This window comes from Equus przewalskii, chromosome 15, assembly GCF_037783145.1.
Source record: "Equus przewalskii isolate Varuska chromosome 15, EquPr2, whole genome shotgun sequence".
In the NCBI taxonomy this organism is placed as follows: Eukaryota; Metazoa; Chordata; class Mammalia; order Perissodactyla; family Equidae; genus Equus; species Equus przewalskii.
Genome location: NC_091845.1, coordinates 66,616,447 through 66,635,810, shown reverse-complemented (window position 1 = coordinate 66,635,810; position 19,364 = coordinate 66,616,447). Strand labels below are relative to the sequence as shown.

Genomic DNA, 19,364 nt, shown 5'->3' with positions numbered 1-19,364 from the left:
GAGATACCTACCATTTTGGATTCTTTTTGAATATAGGTAACAGAATGCCTGATTAAAAGTGATTAAATAATACTGATTTAAAAAAAAACCTAAGATAATGTGAAATCTAGATGTAAGCAGTTCCAGCATTGGTGTTGAGGCTTAATGATATCGGGACTCTGAATTAACACCTCTTGGCTTCTTTGATTAGTATCATAAAACCTGACTTAACCCTCAGAGTCAAGAGTTCGGAAGGAAGGGACTCTCTTTTTACATCTCTCTTTTTTTGGGGAGGAAAATCTTTCCTAATAGACTTCCTTTTATATCTCATTGGCCAGAACTGTGTGATGTATCCACTTCCAGCTTAAAGGGAGCCTGGGTGCATATCTGGCAAAAGGGAAATGCATTTATAATAACTAGCCTGGACTAGTCGTGATTCATGCTCTGGGCTTGGGCACATTCCTGCCTGAAACCAGAAGTGGGTTCTATCATCAAGGAAGAAGAGAGGATAGCTATAATGTAGATGTCAACCATGTCTGCCCTTTGGGCAACTTGAGATGCCACATGACCTCTTTCTTCTGGCAACAACTGATTGTATGGGAATGAACATTGACCTAAATTGAATCAATCAGATTCTCTCCCATTAGAATTTGAATTAGGAGCTCAAGAATCAGTAGTTTCTGATTCCAGTGGCTTGGTACCTTCCCTCTACATCTTTGCAGCGAAGTCTCCTTTTAGTGGATTTCTGTTTCTTAAAATCAAAGGAGCCCTGATTAAGCCACAAACTCACTTAAATTGTCTCAATTAATAATCACTAAAATAATAGCTATTATAATATTTACTGTCCTATTTTGTTTTTTAATGGTTTCATGCATGTTAGTGTCATCTTGCACATAACCTGTAATTCCTTGAGACAAAAATCAACTATATACTTTATTTCCCATACTTCTTAGACTAGTATTTACCACAAGGTATGATGAGCTCCCATAATACTTGTTGAATGATTGTTTGATTGCTCCTCTTTTTCAGTCAATATTTTTTAACTGTCCCAGAAGCAGATAAAAAGAGAAACATGGTAATATGTTATCCATCAGATTAGTAAAATACACTTCCAAATTGCTGGTTTGATATATTTAAAATCTCTTAAATCATAGCAAATTGACAAAAGAATAAAGAGCTAGTTGTCATTAGTGCTGTGGAGTTGATTCCAGCTCCTAGGGACCTAGGGTACAATACAGCGGAACCCTGCCCCATCTTTTTGCTCCATCCCTACATCGGTCGTCCAGTGCTTTATCAGGCGATGCTCTACTGCTGTTCATAGAGTTTTCAGAGATATACTCCGATATCAAAACAGTAGTTGTGTTATCTCTAAGAGGTAATACTATAGGTCTATCTTCATCATACTAACTTAAATCTTTCAAGTTTTCCACACAGGACATGAATTACTTTCAGAATCTGAAAAAAAAAAAAAAGTTGATTTCAAAAGAGGCAATCAGGAAATAATATATTTGGCCATTTAGTACATGTTTCTTAATTTCCTTCTTTTGTCTAAGGGTATACTAAAAATAAACTTTAGCATTCGAGACACCAACTTTGGCTGTAACTGTATAGTGAAAATTTGGATTTTGATTTCCTTTTAACTTAGAATAATATTAATCTCATAGGAAAGTTTAAAACAATTTTAAGCACAAAGGGAGAATAGTTTTAAGCACAAGTGATGCCAAATTATAAGTTTTCCCTTAAAAAATTTTATAAAAATTCCTATTTAATTTAAAACATGATTTAAAAATGAACAAAAGACTGCTTGGCTATGTTTTAAGTCTAAAATCATTTGAGTTTTCTTGACAATTCTGCTCATTGTTTAAAAGAAATGCTACTTTGTTAACAGATCATTCAAATATTTAATGGGCATTTGTGCAAAGTCTGACAAGTAAAAACGAAATTCCCCCAGAATCCAATATCACAAAAGCTTTTGTTTCAAGCCACAAATTAGACAAATTTGTTCTTTTCGTAACACTCTGAACATTTTATATCAAACAATTCCAGTTTAAGGAAATATCCATCTCTTTAAAAAACAAAATTAATATTAGAATTCTTTTTGTTTGTAAAAAGAGCTAGACTCAACAGGTTCCAGATGTTGCAACTGGACCACAGATGTATCCAAAATAACAATAAAGGGAATACATTTTTTGTTTTGATTCCAAGCAGAAACAATCACCACTTATGAATTCACGTTAGGGCCACGAAAAATTATACTCTTGTACCCAGTAAGTAAACACTATTGTTTTAGCAAAGTGCTTCAAGACATGATGTTATGTGTACCACACCTTCCTGTCACAGGATTGGCAGCAAATACATAGATTTCTCATCTTTAAAAATCCACTGCTGTTGATATTATGAGAGTTACCAGGGTCCAATGTGCACCCATACTATGTTCAGATGTGCAAAGAAAATGTAGCTTCCTTAAGTTTGACTCTCTTCAACAGGCCCCCATGGAGTCACAGGCTGTAGGGGGTAGAGGAGGGCATGAATGGGGGGAGCCAAGCTCTAATCTACCTATGGGTAAGATTTCAGTCTCTTTTGTTGTCAGTAGTCCCCTTTGGGGTGAATTCATTAGATTTGTGACTCAGGATCAGATTACAGCTTTCCTCCCCTTTCTCTCAAAAATGGCAGCCGGTGGATGAGATTTTATAAGGCCTCATACTGGAGGAGGAAGAAAGGCTTCTGATCCATGCTTGGCCCTCCCTGCTTGTGGCTCCACTGTGGCCAGCCAGGCTTGCTCTCTGTTCTGATGGTCCCTGGGGGGCTGGCCTGGCTGGGTCCTTGGGTGTGGTTAACTCCCCAGTTACCAGGCCCCACTTCAGCCCTCGTCAGGCTGTGGATCCCGGGCCTGAGACTCAATGTAGTAGGGGTTCCGGGCAGCACCAACCCCAGTGCCCCTCTGCCAGCCCCACCACAGTCCACACTACAAAGCGCAGCAAGGGGAGAGAGGGCAAGCAGGCTCAGGGCTGGCCCAGTCCTTCCCCATGCCCAGCCCTGCTCTACCACCATTACTCCACATGCCCACCAGCCCATCTGAGAGGCCACTTCTTATAGGACCTTAGAGGGGGGCCCCTAGTGTGTCACTTCCTGAATAAAAACGCAAAGCCTCCTAAGGAGAAAGCCCCTTGCTCATTGTCCCTGCTCTTTTCCTTCTTGGATGTGATCCTGAGACTTGGAGAGGCAGCAACCACTGAAGGACCATGAACTAACAAACACGGACATGAAAATCATTACGTTAAAGATAGAGAAACACGAAAAGAGAAGAATTCTGGGTTTTTGATAGCATCGTTGAGTTTCAGTACCCACTCTGCTTAACTTAGAATGTCATGTTACATGAACAAAAAATACGCCATTAAATACCTAGTTATTTAAGTCACCATTTTGGGGGGGCTTTCTGTTATTTGCAGGTGAATACGATCTTAATTGACATAGCAATCAAAGAAAGGAAAGGTTTTAGATTTAGAATAAATACATAAACGCAAGCATGTATGTTTGAGAGAATTTCTTGAGTGCTATCGACTTATTCTCCAGCCAAGACTAGTTAATTCATCATATGGTTTTATATCCAAAACATGGTACTTATTCTATAACTAGTCAACATCACCGTAGGGAGGAAATCACGAACAGGGAAAAAATGGTGGCTCAAACTTCTGGTGCCCTCCATGACTTGGCCTGGGATTGGAGCTAGCTGGGTGGGTCATTGCTGAGATGGCTGCCCTGCTCTTGACATTGCCTCTGAGTAGGGAGCAGAACAGGCAGTCAACAGAATGCTGTACCCATTGCCAAGGAGAGAGGAGGCCAATTTGCATAAGGAGGCTAGGACCTTCTCACAGGGAAAATTCTAAGACCGCAATCCCTACATTCTAAGCTCCAAAGTTAGAGAAAGATGGTGGGGTAGAATGAAATGTCTTTGATCAGGAGATGTGGTCACAGTACAAAAAGACCCAAATGATCTCAAAGAAGATCATTTGAGGGGAAGAGAAAGTATGCCTTGGTGACTTGGGTCCCACACAAGGGCCAATGATTTGTAGGGAGGTTTGCTGGTTCTGGTCCTGTAGTTGATGTATTTATTGTCCCTCAAATTCAGGGCCCCTCACTGTAGTGCCCTTCCCCATGAGAGGATTATACATCCCCACCCTGTGAATGTGGGCATGGCTGTGTGATTTGCTTTGACCAATGAAATATAGGCGGAAGTAATGTGTGTCACTTCTGGGCAAGGCAAAGAGCCAGTGTGTGGTTTACTCTGCTATCTCCTTCCTCTAGTTAGCAATGTTCCAGATAGTGGCTGCTCTGTCAGTGGGGACACTGGAATGAAGATGATACAGACCAGAGCCGCAGCAGACCCACATGGGCGTATAGCTATGTGAGAAATAGACCTTGGTTATTATAAGCCAATTCAAGTTTGGGGTCATTTGTTTCTGCAACAGAGCCTAGCTGTTCTGACTCCTCATTTGGGACTAATTGAGAGAATTTAATGATACTGAACTCAAAATAGATACTTTGTGACTGCATGTTCCTCATTTCCAAAACTGGGTCCCCCAGAGGCCTGAAAGTGCCAGGCATCGATAGGATTCAGTGGGGGGAAAATTAATACTAGTGAATTTCCTTCTTCTTAAATATCTAAGAAAAATATCAAACCTATAGTTATGCTTAGTCTCATAGAATAATTTATAATTAAGAAGTGGTATGGAGTTACTGAGAACACTGCTGTTGCAGGGTGATATTGAGAATGATCCGCTGCTCTTCTTACTCCCTTCTTCCGCTCCAAAGTTGTATGTTAAAGTCAAATTCCTTCACTTAGGGCTTTCACCTCTTCCTTCCCACAACCCAGGCAGCCAAACATGAGTCACCCTCTCTTCTGAGTGAACAGAGGCACCAAGCACAAGAAAATAAAGGTGGCGTATTTGAGTCTTGAATTCAAAATGTGCTGGCGAAAGATAGACAACTATAGAGGCAGTGAAAGGCAGAATAGTTAAAAAGAACTTACAGGATGGGGAGAAATATATTGAGAAGGTTTGGGAGGAACCGTTTGAAAGGAGTGCAGCATACAAGTGAGAGACCATAAGCTCCCAGCAGAATCAGCACAATATGTTTCCAGTCCCAGGAAGCCTTATAAAAGCCAAGTAAGGGCCCTTATGTGCCTCCTGTTGTAGTCCAGAGGACCGCTGATAGAAGTTGCCAGCACAATGCTCGTCAATCATCCAGCATGAGTGATGACCATCTGCTCTCTGAGATTTTGTTCAGGGCCCCTCTCTGACTCACCACAAGTGGTAACAGCCAGGATGCTCAGGAGCCACTTGGAATGCAGAGTCGGGTATGGACACCTAGAAGAGGGTGTTGTTAGTGATGAGGGCTTGAGAAGAAAGCTCCCGCCTGGACCAAGCTGGGACCAAGCTGGGACCAAAAAAGGCCAGCTAGAAATCTCCCAGCATGCCCCTGTTCCCCAGGAAGTTACCTCATGCCTGATGCACAGATGCAGGATGTTTAATCTGCACTTTGCTACAAGGGCAGAATTTACCCAAGTCTGTTATGAATTTTACCTTAAAAATTATTTTTTGTCTTAAAATTTTAATTTGACCCAAGAGAACTGGAAACATATTTTCATATAAAAGCTTGTACATGAATACTCATAGCAGTATTATTCATGATAGCCTAAAATAGAAACAACTCAAATGTCCATCAACTAATGAATAGACAAACAAAATGTGATATATCCTCCATACAGTGGAATACTACTCAGCCATAAAAAGGAATGAAGTATGGATTCACGCTACAGCATGGATGAACCTTGAAAACATTATGCTAAGTGAAGTCGTCAGACACAAAAGACCACATATTATATAAATCCCACTTAAAAGAAAGGTCCAGAAAAGGCAAAGCCATAGAGGCAGAAAGTAGATTAGTGGTTACCAGGAGCTGGGGAGAGAGGGAAGTGGGGAGGGACTGCTAATGGGACTGGGGTCCTTTCGGGAGTGATAAAAATATTCTGAAATTAGTGGTGATGATTAGATGACTTGTAAATATACTAAAAACCACTTTAAAAGGTTGTGATATATCTCAATAAAAAATTAATTTGGGTGGGAGCCAGCTCAGTGGTGCAGCAGTTAAGTTCACACATTCCGCCGCTTTGGTGGCCCAGGATTCACTGGTTCAGATCCCGGGTGCGGACATGGCACCACTTGGCAAGCCATGCTGTGGCAAGCATCCCACATATAAAGAAGAAAAAGATGGGCACGGATGTTAGCTCAGGGCCAGTCTTCCGCGGCAAAAAGAGGAGGATTGGCAGTAGTTAGCTCAGGGCTGATCTTCCTTAAAACAAACAAAAATTAATTTGGATTAATATTTAGCTTTGATTGCATGTAAACATAATTATACTACATAAACTTGTTCTCTGTGGATCTGAGGTTGAAAGAAGAAGTTTCAAACAAAGAGCGGAGTCTCGATACCTCACAAACTATGTCAATCTAAAATAAGCAGAAAGTGAATGCTTCAAAGCAAAAATGGAAAATCACAGACTTTGTTTTCTGAAAAAGGAAGTAAGCTATTCAAGATGAAACAATTGAATTTTGGAGAAGCCTGCCTCAATAGTCCCCAAATGTAGCAAAGGACACTGATCACATCATCTTCTTTTTCTGGAAAATGTGATTTTTTTCAGATTATAATGTAGTAAAGACAAAATTTAAGAAAAGACTATGTGCTGTCCTTGATCAGCAACATTGTTTCTAGTATTAAGTGGGCTCACGATTTTTAAAAACTCACAAAAATATTCTCATAAAAAATTTTTGGTGAAACAATTTATTTTAAAAAGTAAAATAAATGATCTTGATTTGTTCATTCTTAACATAAAAATGACTTATCTTTGGCTTTAATCTAAAAATAATAAGACATGCAAATCAAATTTTGATCCTTGGCTCAATTAATTGATCTGTGTGATCTATTTTTGCTGTCTTCACTAATATAATCCAAGTATGCATCATATCTCATGAGCTCTAATTAATATCCTGTCAATAAATCACACTTTCAAAAATGTGCTGTGGTTAAGTAAGTTCAGGAAATGCTGCTGTGGTATAGTTCTCTGCACACCTTTATACCAGAAAGCTATGCTTAAGTATATGCTAGGTGATGCTACAGGAACGAACAATCCCCAAACCTCAATTGCTTATTTAAGAACATTTATTTGGAGTTCACACTCCACGTCTAAGGTGAGTCAGCAGGAGCCTCAGCTCACAGTCAGCGTGCCAGTGGTTCAGTCTCCACATTCACGTCCACGATTTCCTTGGAGGGCATTGCAGTGTCCTTAAGCATAAGTGCGCTGCCCAGAAGAACACGTCTCTTCCGCTCACCTTTCATTGGCGACAGCAAAGGACGTGAGCACGCCTCATTTCAAAGGGGGCAGCTATCTGCAATCCAACTGCGCCTGGAAGGAAGAGAACCTGGCTATTGAATGGCCCTAACATCTACCCTCTCGCGTCCAGCAGCTATCCAACAGAAGTGGAATGCAAGCCCCAGATGTAATTTCCAGTTTACTAGTAGCAACATTAAAAAAAGTAAAAAAGAAGCAGATGAAATTAATTTTGAAAATATATTTTATTTAAACCAATTTATCTACAATATTGTCATTTCAACACGTAACCATACAAAATTATTGAGAAATTTGATTCTTTTTTTTGAGCTAAGTCTTTGAAATCAGTGTGTATTTTACACTTACAGCATATCTCAACTTCTACCAGCCATATTTCAAATGCTCAATAGCCACATGTGGCTAGTGGCTACCGTATTGATAGCACAGCTTTAGTGATGTTGGCTTGGGAAAATAGCCCTAAACAAATATGAAATTTTCTTCAAGAGACTTGTTTTAATTAAAAAAAGTTAATATGTATATTTTAGTATAAAAATAATGTTTTAATTAGTTGCTACTGCATGAAAGTGGCTCTGGGAGAATGGGCTGTGTTAGCCCTATAGTTTCTCACCAGCGTATTACCTTGAACCCCAGGAGGACTGGACGAGGACCTAGAGATTTCTGTTCCAGTCCAGGGAATACCAATGAGTTGGAGGGCCTTAAGTCACATGGGCTTGCTGAGCCTCAGCTTCCTCATCTGTAAGATGGCATGCTTAGATGAGATCATCTCTAAAGGGCTTTTTAAAATCTCAAACTCTAAGATTCTGGTTAGGATGACATGGGCTGTCATGACAGGGGCTGGATTTTTTTTTTTTTTTAAAGAAAAATTGGCCTTTTTGACAGTAGGTTGTAGAGTAACCTGTTTGGGGCCACTTTTTCCAAGATGGAGAATGGCTATGCTCTGCCCCCATTGACTAGCCATCAAAACTCCATCATTACTGAACAGCCATTGGCAAAAGGGGGCTCTGCAGTCCCCCAAGTTGAGTGGCACAGGCAGCTTCGGAGAACTTGGAAAGAGTTACCTTAGGTTTATGGACTTGAAATCAAGACCTTTTTGGCAGTGGGTGCCTGTAAAGGGGAGTTTGGTGAATTCCCTCTTCTGTCATTGCCACTGGAATCCCACAGGGCATTTCACCTCAAGGCAGGGAAAAAGTCCAATGTCCACAACGGATTAATGATCTACGGGATGTTTTGGAGGCCACAGTAATTATTTGAACAGTACGGGGGGAGGGTAATGAAAACTTCCTGCTTTCGCTCTGTGAACTAGTCTGGCCGAGCAGGAATGCTAACACCTAATGAAGGGCCCTGGCTGATGGCTGGTGGCTGGGGTGGTCTTGCTTACCCTTTGGGTGGATTTCAGCACAGGGAGACAAGGCTTGAAAGGCTGCCGCCTGAGCTGTTCTTCAGACAGTGACGCTTCAGCCACTTTTCCGCCTACAGATTTTTAGAGCAGCAGCAATGGAAACAGAAGTGTCTTCCTGTGGTCTGCTCTGAATTCACTCATGAGGCAAATTTTAGTTCCTCTAATTATTCTAAACCTCTTCTCAGACAAAGCACCAGGATTAATTAGCAGAGTTCATTTACTGTGGCATGTGCACTTGGGAATAAAGAATTTGGAATCAGGTCACTAGATGAGTGCAATTCTCTACTTGTGGGCAGGGCAAAATGGTTTTATTTAGAAATATTAATAATTTTTTAACATGTGTAGATTGACTATGGATTTTCTAGTTTCTTCAAATTCATGTAAAAAATATACATGGAGTATTTTTATGAGAATCTCTGATTTAAACCGCAGGTTCCCTTTAGCTCAAGGAGGTGAGAAATTAGGCACTGAAAACTTCCAGCCTAAATAATGATTTTTAGACTCCAAAATCTAAGCTAAGATATTGATTTTTGAAGCTTTATGCAGAAACTCTAACCTTCAACATTTTTCACACTCCTTTGGGCATGAATTCATACCCAGGTTGAATTTCCCCTTAAGAAATAGCCCTTACGTTTTAAAAAAAATATGATAAAGGAGGACAAAAGAGTGTGCAGTTCAGCTTTCCTTCCAACTGAGACATCTTATCAGTAAATTCCTGCATTCCTGGATCAATTTCTGGCAAGCAGGACAAAATGAAATATGTAACATGAGTTCAGGTGAGGTGAAGTAAGGCTGTTTACTTGAAAAAAAATACCTGTGTTTTTTTCTGTTGCAGCTGGGTGTTTATTTCAGGCTCTTTGTGCCGAACAGTACTGCTGAGTGTGCCGGTGCTGGGTTGAGAAATTGATGCGTGTTGACCAGTTCTCATTCTTGCTCCGTCATTCTCAGATAACCTTATGTGAGGGATATGTCAGGAGCTCCTTAAAGAGAAGACAGGCTGAAATCACTGGGGGTTACTTCAAGTCTTCTTCTGCAGGCTTTCGACCTGGGCCCACAGACCTGGTGCCTCTGGGCTAGAGCATCTCCTCAGACCAATGTGGGCTCCAGACCCCCACCTGCTTTTCCTGTGTGTCCCATCCATGGTTTCAGCTGTTCCTCACCTCTGGCACCTGTGGCTGCCCCAAATGTGCTGTGCACTTTCTCGTGCACATCATTCTTGACGTTCTCTCTGATTGCGGCAATCTTCCACTCCCTCTTCGTTTGCTTGCTACATGAACCTTTGCTCATTCCTCAAGACCCAACCTGAATTTCTCTCCTTTTGTGAAGTCCTTCTAAAATCCCCTACTCCCACCCCTGCCATCCTCGACAGAAGTAACTGCCACCTCCCCCGTGGATTCAAAGCACGTTTATTATCTTTCTCTCTCTACTATAGCACTTACCACATGGTTTTGATGGGGTTCAGGACATGCTACCCCAAAATATGGCGCCTAGGCATATTGAATATTTTAAGCTGAAGTTATATGAGAAATGGGCAGTGCAAGAAGAACTCTTTGACCTTCCCCTGAAGCAGGTCATAAGACCCTCATATGAAGATGTGCCCTCCCTGTACCTGGAAGAAAGGCGCATCCTTATCTCCAAGACAGAAGGACTCCCAGAGGAATCTGAACCAACAGGTCTTACTAAGTTTCCCCCAACTTACTACACTTAGCTCATCTCCTTTGTCATATCACATTTTTCCATGACTTTGCACTCTTCATCAAACCTGGCATAAAAGTGCTCAGGTTTAACTTCCAGTCCTCATTTCCCTATGAAGGTTCCTATGTCAAGTAAAGTTTCCTATGTCAAGTAAAGTTTCCTATGTCAAGTAAAACTTATAAATTTGAGTGCTTTTCTTTTGTTCATCTGTCTTTTCTTACAGAGACCCCTTGAGAACCTAGAAGAGTAGAAGGAAAAAAATAGTTTTCTTCCCCTAGAGTTTCAGAGTGTCGTGTGGCCTTAAGCAAGTTTCTTATGCTTTCTGAACCTCAGTTTCATCATCTGTAAAATGTGAGTAAAAATAGTACCTACCTCATAGGGCTCTTGTAAAGATATGACACTTGCAAAGCCTCTAGCACTGTGCCTGACACACAGTCAGAACTCAATCAATAGCAGCTACTGTCATTATCATCACAATTATTATCATAATTTTTCACATGGGACAATGCGGAATGGTGGCAAAATACCCACTCAACTGGCAAGGTTTCATGAGGAAGACCAAAGCTGCAGCGTCTCTTCACTCTACTCCATTCCTTTTTAAAAGTTTTTTTTTGGCGGGTGGGGGGAGGGGGGAAGACTGGCCCCGAGCTAACATACATGCCCATCTTCCTCTACTTTATATGTGAGACGCCTGCCACAGCATAGCTTGCTAAGCGGTGCCATGTCCACACCCGGGATCCGAACTGGCGAATCCCGGGCCGCAGAAGCAGAATGTGAGCACTTAACTGCTGCACCACTGGGCCAGCCCCTAAAAGTCTTTATTATGAAAAATTTCTAACATATATAAAAGCAGAAGGCAAAGTATAACAAACGCCATTACTGGTTTCCCAGCTTCAACAATTATCAATGTACATATTGTTAAATTTGTTTCATCCATACCTCGCCCCCTTACTGGTTATTATTTTTCTACAGCTTTACTGAAATAAAATTTATATACCATAAAATTCACTCTCTGTAAATGTACAATTTAGTGACTTTTAGTACATTTATAGAGCTGGGCAATCATCACCACAATTCAGTTTTAGAATCCATTCCTTTTTGGTTTAAAGAGAGCAAAAGCAACTCTCTCCCTCATGACATTACTGTATGTTACTCTATTTTTAATAAGGGTTATAATGAGAAGAGATGATCCTCACAGAAGAAGGCCTGGCATGAATGGCACTTTTGTATTTTCCCTGCATCGTATTAGAGAAAGTTGTGTTTCCTCCATATTGCAAGATCTGTTTGGAAACAAGAGAGTCTTTGGACTTATCTGCCTACTTTGTTTAATCTTTTCCTCCACTGTGATGAGAACCATCTGGCATTTTGAAAAGGTGGAAAATAAAGAAATTAACCAACTATAAAATGTTGCTAGAGGTTGAAGATGTTTGTTTAATAACTGTACAGAAGAAAATGGAGGGAATCGCTTACAAAAGATGACCATGACTTAGTGTGGTAAAACACGTTTTCTTTCTGACTCCAATTCATTACGTTGCTTTGGTCAGTTTAACGTATTGTATTTGCCATGAAGACTGTAATCATTGGTAGGAACCACAGTACTGACTCTAATTTCTTTCTTCAAGTTGGACAAAGCAACAACCAACTCTAAACCATACAGATAGAGTTGAAAAAGCGTAACTATGGCTCACTCATTTGCTCAAGGAGCGTGTATTGAGTTCCTCTGATAGCTGAGGTTATCTTAGTGAGGCAGCTGGGTGTGGCGGAAAAAACAGATGAGAGTTTAAATCATGACTTTGCTATTTAACTCTAAGCCTCAATTACCTTTTCTGCAAGAGAAATAATAATAATAATTATAATAATAGTAATAATAATAATTCCTACTGCATAGATTGTTGAGAAGATTAAGTGAGATAATGCATGTGAAATATGCATGACACATTGCAGACACATAGTAACTGTTAGTGCCCATCTTTAGCTGGATGTTGGTGGCTTCACAGATGTTTTAGGTCAGTTTCCGTAGAAGCAGAGCTTGAAATGGGAATTTTTGTGAAAGTGATTTAATGAGGGAATATACTTCAGGACAAACATGTAAGGGAGAGTGTGCAGCACAATGAAGCAACAGAAGAAGCAAAGCAAGGATGTGGACTCAGGTAAAACCTAGCCTTGGCCTGACCCACAGGGTCTCTGGAGCATCAACAGCTCTGCAGTCATTCCCCATTGATGCAAGGGGGCCTGCTTTTTGCACCTCGTATCAGTCAGTCGTTGGTTGTGGGCTAACCCTATGAGGGTTGGAGGTATCACTTCCAGAGACAAGGGAGATCCTGCCAGCTAAGGTCTATTCTCAGGATAAGGGAGCATCTGTGAGCCATTTGCAGTCAACCCTCAGAGAAGTTGGGGCATGGGTGCACTGGCTTGGCAAAGGGCCGCTGGCTTGGTCACCACAGCATCTCCTATAACAGAGGCAGAATAGACGTGGACCCTGTCCTACAGAAGTTGGCATCTTTGGGAGGAGATGCGATGTGTGAATCATTAGAAAAGTGGGCATTCTGCCATTCTTCTCCTTAAAACAGACTTTTTGGAGAAGGAAACATTTGAGTTAGGCCTTAATAAATGAGGTGGAAATGTATATGAAGAGATAAAGGAAAGGCTTCACTGATTTTTCCAGTTAGGGGAACATCATTGCCCAAGACTTGGGAGGAAAATCGGGGTTCTTTCATTCAGTGTGCCAGGCACTTTGCCAGGTGCTGGAGTATGTGGTGAGTATATGGGTGAGCATACGGTTTGGCTTGAATCTGGATAACATGAAAGGGAAACATAAGAGATAAAGTTGGAAAAGTAAATCAAAAGCAGGTTGGGGAGGGGATGTTTGAATGCTACCCTAAGAATTTTAGCATTTATTGTGTAGGAGCCTGAAGGATTTTGAGTAAGAGAGTGGCATGATCAGAGCTGAACCAGGCTTGTAATCCTTAATGGTGCCTCACTGTTACAAGGCTAAAAATCAAACTCCTTGTCTAGACTTGCAGCAACCTGTATAATCTAGAGCTGGCCTGTCCCTGTCTTATCCCATCCAAGGGACCCTGAGACATGTACTTAGCATTACACAGCTACTTGGGAGAGCCAGGTTGTCTATGCCCCACCATTCACATAGTGTAGGATCTTGGGCAAGTCAGCCTCTCTGGACCTTCACACTCCTCATTCATAAACTCCTCATTACAGACTAGAAGGTATCTTACAATGATAGAGCCTGAAGAGACCCTTGGGGGTCATGGGCATCACTGGGTTCCCTGACAGTTTATCTGGGGTCACAGCATACAAGCAAGATAAGACTTAACAGCACCATGACAAAGCCATGCCTAGGAGCACTTGTTCCTCCAAGGGCCAGGCCATGAGAGGGGATGGAATCATCAGCCCTGGGAAGGGCATATTCTAGAAGGCCTTCAAGAGGTGATCTTTGAACCACGTTAAAGATGGAAAAGGATCGTGCCTTTGGCAGAAACAGTAGAGGGGAAGACTTGGGCCACTGGGAGAACTGCTGAGTGCAAAGATGAGGAGAAGGGAATGTTGTGACACTGTGCTGACAACCCCAGAGCCTGCTTCAGGGAGTGGGAAAGGTCTGTTCTCATGTGTGGTCAGGCTGGAAGGGGCCTTGACGAGCAGGCAGAAGTGAATGGGCTTGATAAATCAGCAATAATTAACCAATGCAAGGTACTCTGGCCAGAGAAAACACCTTAAATGTGGTGTTTTAAGGTAGCTTTTTGCAGAATATTTGTTTTTGGTCTTTGAACAAATAACTCGGGAAAATACTTCTTTTACTTTCTCCTTTGAAACAAATTTAGACTTAGAGAAAAGTTGCAAAATAGTACAGAGTTCCCATTTACCCTTCACCCAGCTTCCCCTAATGTTAACAGGTTACGTAGTCACAGTACTGTTATCGAAACTAGATTAGCATTGGTAAATATTGTTAAATAATCTACAGATATTATTCACATTTTTCCAGTTTCCCCACCAGTGTCCTTTTCACAGTTCCAGAAGCCAATCCCAGATCCCAGACTGCATGTAGTGGTTACGTCTCTGAGGTCTTCTCCAATCTGTGACAGTTGCTCAGTCTTTGTCTTTCATAACCTTGACACTTTTGAAGAGCCCAGGCCAGTCATCAGTTATTTGGTGGAATGGCCCTCGGTTTGGCTTGTCTGATGTGTTCTCATGATTAGACTGAGGTTATGGCTTTTTGGGAAGAATACCACTGAAGTGATGAGTGCTCTTCTCAATGCATCCTATCAGTGGGCACATGATGTCAATCTGTCTTATTACTGTGGTGTTAATTTTGATCACATGGCCAAGGAAGGTTTACCATGCTTCTCTACTGTAAAGTTACTATTAGGAAAAAAAAATTGTTTAAATCAAATCTCATGGGATCTTATTGGGTTCTTACAGATTGAATCTGATTTTGTATTCCTTTTTAGAATGAGTTGTTCCTTCATTCATTCAATTATTATTTATTGAGGACTTACCATGTGTTGGGCCCTGTGCTGGATACTTCCGTGAACAAGACAGACATAGTCCCTGACCTTGTGGAATTTTAGGGGAGAAAACATTAAACAAACTATTACCAGGGTGGAATGGAAGCACATAACAAGGGGCTGTAAGCAGTCTGGGAGGAAGGAAAAGTGTGGTGGCCTGGTCAGAGGAAGAGGGTTAAGCTCAGACCTGAGGGGCAGTAAGAATTTTCCCAAAAAGTGGGATGTCTTTTTGGATGGAGCTTCTCCTCATTTCTTTTGAGCTCTCATTTTTTAATTAGATAAATTTTTATTCATTATTAGAAGACAATGAAATTGAGAAGGCAGTATTTTGTAGTATTTATGGTGACCAATAACAGAGATAATTTATTTCATGAGTTTTATCTTACACTATTTGTTGAAGGAAAGGTATTATGAATGACAGAAAGACAATATATGTAAAAATTAGACAAAGACACAATATATGTAAAAATAGTTGAGCTGAAATATGTAAATATTTAAATTTAAAAATTGGATTTGAGACTATCTTCTATACAGCAGAATTTACTGTGAGTTTACCAGGTACCTCAGCATCTATGGAAAGAATATTTTCTCAATTGAAAATAGTACGATCTACAGAAAATAGTCATTGAAGGCATCAACAGTTTCAAAATTATTAATCATAACATGCACCTTTAAAGAAGATTGAAGGTTATTTTACGATACAGTAAGACTACCTTGAAAAATACCAATGATGTTATTAAAGATAGACAGCTAAGAAGCTGATTAAAGTATATGAATATGTATCAAGAATAATTGTTCTATTTGGGTTATATTTTAAAACTCAGATAATCAACATAAAGAAGTTATAAATTTCACTTTAATGTACACATTATATGGTATATTTATTTTTTGGAAATTATTTTATTTTTGAACAGAACTGTCTTGTAGGTCCATTAATATAATAAAATCTAATTGTCAGTTAAAAATATTTTACAAAATTACCTAATATGAATTCTTTTTTTGCATCTCCTTTTGCACTCAAAAGCCATAAATTATGTGATCCCTTTACCTGTGTCCCCAACCAGCAAATCCAGGGCCCCAATACCGATAGTATACTCAGGCTTCAGGTGTCCACAGGCTTCTCCCTCCCTAGAAGGCAGGAAAAGGCTAAGAATCGTCGTTTCTGTCCTTGCCATCATCTTTTTCTTACCACTGTCAACTTCTTCATGAGGCCACACAAATTGAGCACTTCTTATGAGCCAGAAGCTGTCCTAAGCATTTTACATGGATCAACTCGTCTAATTCTTACAGTAGCCCTATAATGTAGGTATTGTTATTATCCCAGTTTTTCAGATGAAGAAATCGAGGTTCAGTTTAAGTTAAATTGCCCAATGGCACATAGTTCATAAATGGCAAACTTGAGATTAGAATCAAGAACCTGTATCATTAACCACCCTCTACATTTCTCTCTTCTCATTCTGCTCTGCTTGCCAAATTTCCAGATTTCTTGTAACTGTTATACTCATTCAAGGATCTTCTCTCACCTCTTTTTTATTCTGAGTACCCACACTTCTTACTTGTGCCAGAAACAACTCAATACCACCTGACCACGTGAACACTGAATGCAAGGAGATGGTGCAGTCCTTAGACCTGTGGGCGATAGCTAGGGAGAAAAGTTCTTATGTTTGTGTGGGGCTGTATTGCAGACTGAACCTTCATCACACCTTTCTGGTGTCTTGTTAAAGTTGAACAGAGCTCCTTTTATGAGCAGAGTGGGACTACTGCTGGATTTGGTGTCAGAAGACCTAGTTTTCTAGTTGTGGCTTCCAACTCCTCATCAACAAGAAGAGCATATTATCTCTTGTATAGCTAATACTGTTGTTTTAACCATCACACAAAAGTGTTTAAAAGTATTATAAACTGTGAAGTTCTCTACAGAAGTTAATTACTATTATATAAGTAATCATGGAACCAGACCACGCGTTTGTACTATTCTTTGCAGCTTATTAAAAGCTATCACCATATATTATTTCATTGAATCTCTCAATAACCCTATGGCTTAGGTATAATTATCTCCATTTTACAAAATAGGAACTGAAGCTCAGAGAAGTTTAATGCCTCTCTGTATTAGTCAGCTCAGGCTATCATAACAAAATACCATGGGCTGGGTGGCTTAAATAACAGAAATTTATTTTCTCACAGTTCTGCAGGCTGTAAGTTTGAGATAAGAGTGCAAGCATGGTTGGTTTCTGGTGGGGCTCTCTTCCTGGCGTGCAGATAGCCATCTTCTTGCTGTGTCCTCATGTGGCAGGGAGAAAGAAGGAGGGGAGGGGAGAGAAAGGGCAGCAGGGAAAAAGGGAGGAAGCAAGCTAGAACAAGCGAGCTAGAGCAAGCTCTCTGGCATCTCTTATAAGGGCAACAACCCCATCATGAGTGCCCCACCTTCATGACCTCATCTAAATGATTTGGTCCTATCTGAAACGTCCATAAGACATTTGGGCCGTAAGACATTTGGTCCACTCCAAAAGGTCCTTGACACTTGGTCCTGTCTAAAATGTCTATGAGCATATTTGGTCCATGCCAAATGGCTTTGGATAGGACCAAATATCAAGGACCTTTTGGCCTCGACTCAATGTCTCCATGGACATTTTGGACAGGACCAAATATGAGCAGATATCAAGGACATTTTGGTATGGACCAAATGTGTGATGGATGTTTTGGACAAGACCAAATGTCAAGGACCTTTCAGCCTGGACCAAACATATTATGGACATTTTGGACAAGACCAAATGTCCTGCAATTTATCTAAATCTAATTATCTCCCAAAGGTCCCATCTCCAAATATCATCACATTGGGGTTAGGGCTTCAATATATGAATTTGGGGTGGGGGTGGGGATACAATTCTGTCCACAGCGCTCCTGCTTCCCCCTTTCAAGGTCATGTCACTGGTAAGTGGCAAAGCCGGAAATTAAATCCAAATTTCCAGACTCCAAATCTTGAACTCTTTCCCTAAGACCAGCGGCATCTCACATGATTCTGAAGCCAATTCAGTCAGGGCTTCCATCTGTTACAGTGGGTACTTCTGATGACAGACACCCTTTAAATGGAGATTATAGTGTCTTCCTGTTCACTTACCTGGCTCTTGTGGAAATTGGATTTGAGAACATTTCTTCTCTGGTAGCAATTTCTTTGTAAAAAGTGCTAGCTAGCAAATCCTGGGCTGAGCCTAATCAGAAACAAGAGTTGCTAAAGGACCTTCTGGTTTTAAGGCGCACAATAACTTCAGAAATTATTAATAACATGGAAAAATGAAGTTTACAGAAATTGAAGTTTTGGTCCTTTACTTAACCTATTTAACATAATGATTTTTAAAAATCTCTTTGAGATAAAGTGATTCTTCTTGGTGACCAGCGAAGTTCAGAAGAGTTTCATTTTTCTCCTTCAGAAGAAGCAGGGAGGGATGATTTTGTTTGTCTCGGCATGCTCACACCCGTAAGCTTTCTGCCTTCAATTGGATGTAGTGATATCTGTGATGGTCAGAGTGAAAATAGAGGTTATTCTTTGCGCCTCTTTTTCCTCTTATAGATTCGTGCTGCTTCAGACTTTAGGGTTTATTATTTTTCGGCTTAATTGTTATACTTTGAAGGTAAAAAAAATTATCTTGAAGAGTTGGCATACACTTACTGTATTAGCTCTTGAAACTTTTATTTCTATCTTACTTTATTCCTAAAGAGAGAAAAGACCAATTTGTTTTTCAGTTTAATACAACATCCTAGCAGGTCATTTCAGGAGTATCCCAGGGAAGGTTTAAGAAGATATTAATATAGGAGAACTAGAATCTTTTTTAAAAGTCTGGTGAACAACAACTCCTAAAACAAAAATTCTTTGTGTGGGCCAAATCTATCTGAAGTAAATTATTATTTACATTTTGCTTTGCATTTTTCCACATTAGAAGCATGCATTCCTTTAACCAGGATCAACTGAGCACCTACGGGGTGCCAAGCCCTTTGCTAGGAGCTGAGGATACAAAAATGAATAAGAACAGATGTGATAATAGTTGGACGGCAGGGAAACGCAATGAAAAAAAATCAATACATGGTACAGAGCAAACTCCATGTTCTCCGGAAGGTCTGAAGAGAGGGACCCCTTATTCCAGCTTCTTGTGATTACTGATGCACAGCTAGGACATGCTTTAAGCAATTTGAGATGGTTAGTTTTATATTTCAGCTTGACTGGGCCATGGGATACCCAGATATTGGTCAAACTTTATTGTGGGTATGTCTGCTGGTGTGTTTCTGGATGAGATGAACATTTGGTTGGTAGACTGAGTATAGCGGATTGCCCTCCCTCATGTGGGTGGGCTTTGTCCAATAAGTTGAAGGCCTG

The 19,364-nt window shown here is 40.5% G+C and overlaps 1 long non-coding RNA gene across 4 annotated transcripts in view; it reads right to left on the bottom strand.

The window, feature by feature from the left end:
- Positions 1 to 19,364, bottom strand: part of LOC139076199 (uncharacterized) — a 47,109-nt gene that overhangs the window by 6,444 nt on the left and 21,301 nt on the right. Inside the window, exons 3-7 of one of the 4 annotated variants that reach the window (XR_011527568.1) lie at positions 18,114 to 18,505; positions 16,047 to 16,126; positions 9,598 to 9,763; positions 7,365 to 7,438; positions 5,163 to 5,345 (exon numbers count right to left, since the gene is read on the bottom strand). This is a non-coding gene — a long non-coding RNA (uncharacterized lncRNA). Of the gene's footprint in view, positions 1 to 5,162; positions 5,346 to 6,800; positions 7,439 to 9,597; positions 9,764 to 16,046; positions 16,127 to 18,113; positions 18,506 to 19,364 lie in introns of those variants that run through there. The other 3 variants (XR_011527566.1, XR_011527565.1, XR_011527567.1) reach the window with 3 other exon arrangements.